Source organism: Corapipo altera, unplaced genomic scaffold (assembly GCF_003945725.1).
Source record: "Corapipo altera isolate COAL_440 unplaced genomic scaffold, ASM394572v1 66, whole genome shotgun sequence".
NCBI classification, from domain to species: Eukaryota; Metazoa; Chordata; class Aves; order Passeriformes; family Pipridae; genus Corapipo; species Corapipo altera.
Genome location: NW_020884924.1, coordinates 4,002,096 through 4,008,418, shown reverse-complemented (window position 1 = coordinate 4,008,418; position 6,323 = coordinate 4,002,096).

The following is a 6,323-nucleotide window of genomic DNA, read 5'->3' as shown; positions in this document are numbered from 1 at the left end:
AAGAAAACCCCATGCTATATAGTGTACATTTCCTCCTCTGTTCCAGAAGTGTTAATTAACAATTAATATTAATGAAATACCATCAAGATTATTAATCCAGAGAAGCAGCTTGGTACTGATGGCTTAGTACACAACTGAGTAGTCACACATTAAGTCAACTGCAATAATTGCAAAATATGCATGCTCTTTGGCCAAGGAAGTGTACAAATGATCATATATTCAGATTTAAATTGGTAGATTCAGAACTGACTAGAAACATTTTACTAATCATTATGCTTCAAGTAACAAGTGGGAACTCATTTTATGCTGTGATAAAACAAGTGCCTATTGGCCACATTACGTTCTGGTGTTTCTAAACCTGAAAATGTCATACTACCCACATCGTCCCTGTCCCTGTCTACTAGTTCAGAAGGCCAGTTGTCCTGAGCTGTCTTATTGTTGAAAACTGAGGCAAAAAAGGATTAAGTACCTCAGCCTTTTCCTCATCTTTGGTAATTATATTCCCCTCCCTCCCTCCTCTTCCCCCATCTCCCCACACCCATCTGATAAAGAATGGAGGTTTTCCTTACCCTTCCTTTTACTATTAAACCCACTTTTTATTATCCTTTACAGAAGTGGCCATATTAAGTTCAAATCGTGCTTTCACCTCTCTAATTTTCTTTCTGCGTGACCTAACTGCATCCTTAAACGCTTCCTGAGTTGCCTGCTCTTTTTACCAAAGGTAATACACTCTCTTTTTTCTCCCAAGTTCTTGCAAAAGCTTCCTGTCTAGCCATGCCAGTCATCTTCCCTGCCAACTCATCTTTTGGCACATAGGGACAGTCTGCTCCTATGCCTTCAAGATTTCTTTCTTGAAGTATGTCTCTGAATCAGCATCCTGAATAGGCCAAAATCTACCCTCCAGAAGTCCAGGGTAGAGGTTTTTGTTGATCCCCCTCCTTGTTTCACCGAGCATTAAAAACTCTCATCATTCCCAGTCACTGTACCCTAGACAGCCTTCGAGCACCACATCTCCCACCAGCCCTTCTCTCTTTGTAATCAGTAGATCAAGCCCCAGCCCTGGTAGGCTTGCTTGCCAGCTGTAACAAGAAGCTATCCTCCATATACTCCAGGAACCTCCTAAACTGCCTCTTCTCTGCTGTGTTGCGTTCCCAGTAGACATCTGGCAGGTTAATACCTCCCATAAGAATGAGGGCTGGTGATCTTGAAACATCTGGAAGCTGCTTATAGAATAATTCCTCCAACTCTTCATTCTGGTTGAATGGTCTATAACAGACTCCCAGCAGAATGTCAGCCTTATTGTCCTTCCCCCTGATTCTTACCCAAAGACACTCAACCTTATCACTAACCACAAGTTCTGTAGAGTTGAGAGATCCCCTAATATACAGAGCCACACCTCCACCTCTCCTACCTCACCTGTCTCTTCTGAAGTTACTGGAAAAGAATATCTGGGTTGAAAGCAGCTCAGCCCTGTTGCTCTCTTCAAAATATTTTTACTAGTTTTTATACTTTGCGTTGGGCTGAGTCATGAATTCACTCCCTCCATTCTGGTTTGGCTAACTCAGGTAGACATTTACACTTCCAATTAATCCACTGCTTTTTTAAATGTTGCCCATTTAAATGTTGCCCATTTAAAACAAAACTCATTCTCTGTTCCCTTCTAAGTGAAGGCAAAAGTCAGCTTCTTTGCATCATACTCTGAGCTTCATGAGTTCATCATCCTTGACCACCTCCACTGACTATTCTTCTAACACAGGAGTTTATTCATTGAGTCTCATTACACCCCTATGGTTTTAGTCAGTCACACCATCGTAATTTACTTCCTTCTTTATATCCACCGGATTTCCTTTATGCACATTATACCGCATTCACAGAAGCATTACACAGGTAATGTGAGGTAGGCCCTCCCTCTACACAAACCACGCTGACTCCCAGACAGCATTTATCCATATGCTTGTATTTGTTATTATATTTTCTGCCATCTTATCAGAGGCATTCAGCTTCATTGCTCTGTAGATGACAGGATGTCCTCCAGAGCCCTCTTGCAGGTAGGATTGCAGCAGCAATATACCATTCCTCCTGCACAGCTCCCATTTGTAATGTTGGGCTGCAAACCAAGGTTAGTAATTTCACATCTGAATTCCTTCAGAGTTCTCTAGTGAATACCATCCTAGCCTTACTGGATGCAACTTGTCTATCAGATCTAATGTAACCCATATATTTACTTCAAATTGAGCTAGTGTTTCTGCTATGTCTGTTAAAAAGGAGGGGTCGCTGGGAGTCTCTCCAATACCTACAGCAGCAAAGGCCAATGCTAAGAATTCACCTTACTTCTCTGCTGCTTCTCTGGTTCTTTTGTCAGCAAGCAATAGCACCAACTACCTAGCTGGTTCCCCTCTTTTGAAGTGTTTAAAGAACTTCTTCATATAAGCTCAACATGGTACCTGCCATATTTTGTAGGCTTTCATGTTCTCACTTGCATTCCCTCCACCTTTTTTTTTTTTTCCTAATGTTAACCTTTCAGTTTTATATTTTTTCTGGTAAAATCTTGACTTACTCGGTTTTCTATTAAACGAGATTTCTAACTAATTGCCTCCAGACTGTTCACATTTTTATCGCACTGCTTCTTTTAGGTAGTGGTATTATTTGATTTTGTAATTTTTTCACATTTTCATATACTTTCAACTTAAAAGTGAATATGCATGCACTGGACTTGTTTTGCATGTTTCCTCCTGCTACAATATTAAGCCAAATTGTACTATAGTTACTACAGAGCAGCTCAGAAAGGTGTCAATCAGCATTCAGTGTAAACCAGAATGGTATATTTTCTTGTTGTTACAAGTAGTTTGCCTCAGAAGCAGCCAATTATTGTATCTAGAAATGGAATTGATCTGTACGCAGTAGGTTAAATTTCTCACTATTCTACCTGCCTTAAAATTGCAATTGGACTGATTTTATTTAACCCTGTGTTCATTATCTTTCTGAACTATGGCATAAAGAATATAATCAATACCACATTAGAATCCGGGAATTCTGGCCACAAGGGTTCCATAGTACTTATCTTATCCTTTAACACTTGTCCTGTTGAGCTTCACACAAATTTACACACAGTCTTTCACCCTCCCATCAGTGTAAACTAATTTGATTGCTGTAAAGTTGGTAACCTGGTAACATTATGTTTCATTGAATTTCCTTCTTCTGAAATGGCCGCTTGCAAGCATCAATTAATGTCATATGTTCTCATTCTCCTACATTTTTCAGAATTTAGGCTGGTCTAAAAATACTTCAAAGCTTTTACACTCACTCCATCACTTAATATTGCACATAGGAATCAGCTGGCGTTATATGTGAACTAATTTATCTCCTTTATTTTTTGTGTGCAGACTGTTTAGGAGTGCACTGGGCATTCTTCAATCAGTGTAAACCAGGTCATATTCTGTGCCTCTAAGCTTTCCTCCTATTTCTAAGTTTCAATATTCCTCTGTAACCTTTCCAATTCAGTATCATCAGCCTGACTCCATTATGATTAAAATGTAGCTCATTCTTCCTGTAGTTTCCTGTTGCCCAGAAAACTTTCTCAGTTCCAAATATAAGTCAATCTCATCTTTACATCATGTGTTCATCTTTATACCATTATAATTTATCATTATTATTTATATCTTATCCACATATTGAGACTTCAAATCTCTCCTGACACTTGAGATGAAAACCATGGATGAACCTACAGAAGTCCTGGACTCTGGTAAGCAGCCAAGTTAAAATCCTACACACTTTTCCTACATCTTTGCGATTACTGTGTTACTGATACCAACACAGACAATAATTACCGTTTGTTCACCCACCTTCCTGCATAGACATCTTCTTGTGTTCGTTACTTTTGTACCTAGCATAAAAGTTACCATTGCAGTCCTGAATGTCAAAAAATCCTTTGTACCTATGTATCACTTTATTTCCCCTTACTACCACCTGCTTATTCATACTTGTGGCCACCCATCTGCTTTACTTTCAGTACAACACATTGACCTCAGCTGGAGTGTGAATCTCATTCAAGTCTCCTTGTCAGTAGTGTTCTCCACCTTTAAAACTTAGCCTTTATCTGTAGCACAGGGACTGCAGCAACAGAGATGAGGCTATCCTGCAGTTTTTCTGTTAGCCACCTGAAAAAATATCTGTTCCCTAATATGCTTAATTCAGCAGATCCCAACTAAAGAACACATACCTCTTCACTTGGTACTGGTAGATCCTTATATTTTGTTGACAAATATAAAATCTGCTCCTTGGATCAGACATTAGACACGCTACACTTTGCAACAAACTGGAGAAGGCCTGCTCCGCTGGGGGTCTCCTGCTGCCTTCTGATTTTTTTAGAATTTCTTTTAAAATCTTTGTGAACTAATACTTTTGATTTTCTTTTCTTGATGGGTTGATTATGGTTATTCCTTTAAGATAACCACCTATAGGTGAGAGACACTCAAAAGCACAAAAAGAAAACAAGGTTCAAGAAGGTCATCAAATATATTTCTCCTTGGACTGTAACAAGGATAGACGCTAAAAAAACTGCAGACTTTTTTCTCTTCCTTACATCTTGGGAGATTGGCTTTATGGGCTTTAACTAACCTTAGCCAGGTACCCTGACAGAACAAGTTTCACATTAAAGACTTGAGCAGCAAACCTGCGCCCTCTATTGAATATTTATGAGAAATCTGCTGACCAAGATAGCCATAGCATACATATCTCATGATGTTCACATTGATTTTCTGTATTTAGATACTAGAGAAAAACAAATAAGTCAATTGAAAAGCACTAGTTATTAGCTCATATCAGCTTAGATATATACATGTGCACAGAAAGTTACTGAAGCAGGTTCTAACTAAATCAGTAATCAGATCACGTGGAATGTGCCTCCAACACCTTTGTCCTGGGCCTGATCCAGAGCTTTAACAAGTAAGCATCTCTACCTGCTGCTGTATGTGCAAATTATCAAGCAGCCATGAACAGTACCGCAGCTGGAGATGGCAACTGACAACACAGTAGCAATAAGAAACAGCTTGTTCAGTCATCCATTAGTTGTATCTGACTGGGTAAACACTTGTCTACTCCAGCAGCCATTTACTTACAATTCATTGAAAGCATCTGTAGCAGTGGATTTTATGTAAAAGGAGTGGCTGCAAACTATAGCAGAGAGACTAATCAAGAAGCTACTCTTGCTCAGATGTTTCTTGTTGCACTCAGAAATCCATTTCCACCTGACAATCCAATGTTTTACATGGCACACCATGCTGAATCAGACATCAAGCACATTAGGTGGAACAGACTTCTAGGATTTTAAGGTTTTCCAAAGAATGAAAGTTAATACAGCCTAGACTTGCTGGCTTAGCAGTACAGCTAGGCAGTGATTTAACCATACAGACACAAACACAGGAAATTCAATAACTAGTACAAATCAGTCCTTGTAGCTTTCTTTCAAGAAAAAGGTAAATAGAGCTTAACTTCCAGAACTCCACAGGTTAAGTTGCCCTGTTATTTCCAAAAGGTAGCTTTAAGTAGAATGGTTCAGTAATCTAGAAGAAAGTTTACAAAGTCTGAGGCAGATATGAAGTCTGTGACCTGATTCCACTCAGCTCTCATGAGACTCCAAGTGGAGTACTGTGTCCAGTTTTGGGGTCACCAGTACAGGAAGGATATGAACCTGTTGGAGTGAGTCCAGAGCAGGGCCACCAAGATGATTAGAGGGATGGAGCACCTCTCTTACAAGAACAGGTTGAGAGAACTGGATTTTTTCAGTCTGAAAAAGAGAAGGCTTTGGGGTGACCTAATTATGACATTCCAGTACCTGAAGGGAGCCTACAAGAAAGATGGAGGGGGACTTTTTACAAGAGCGTGTAGTGACAGGACAAGAGAGAATGGTTTTAAACACAAAGAGAGTAGGTTTTCATTAGACATTAGGACAAAAATCTTTCCTGTGAGGATGGTGAGGCACTGGAATACGTTTTCCAGAGAAGTTGTGAATGTCCCATCCATGGAAGTGTTGAGGACCAGGTTGGAGGGGCTCTGAGTAACCTGGTCTAACAGAAGATGTCCCTGCCCATAGTGGGGAGGTTGGAACTAGATGATCTTTAAGGTCTCTTCCAATACAAACTATTCTGTGATTCTCCACAGAAAGTTTTGAAGGAGTTGGCTAAAATAGAAGTATAGTGGAGAGAGAAAGGGGAATTAACTAATATGTACGATTTTGAAGTCAATTCATGAGCTGGAAACAAATCTACTTTCCACTCCTTTCTTCTGCTCTCCATTTTATTTAACTGCTTTGGTAACTAAAAAAA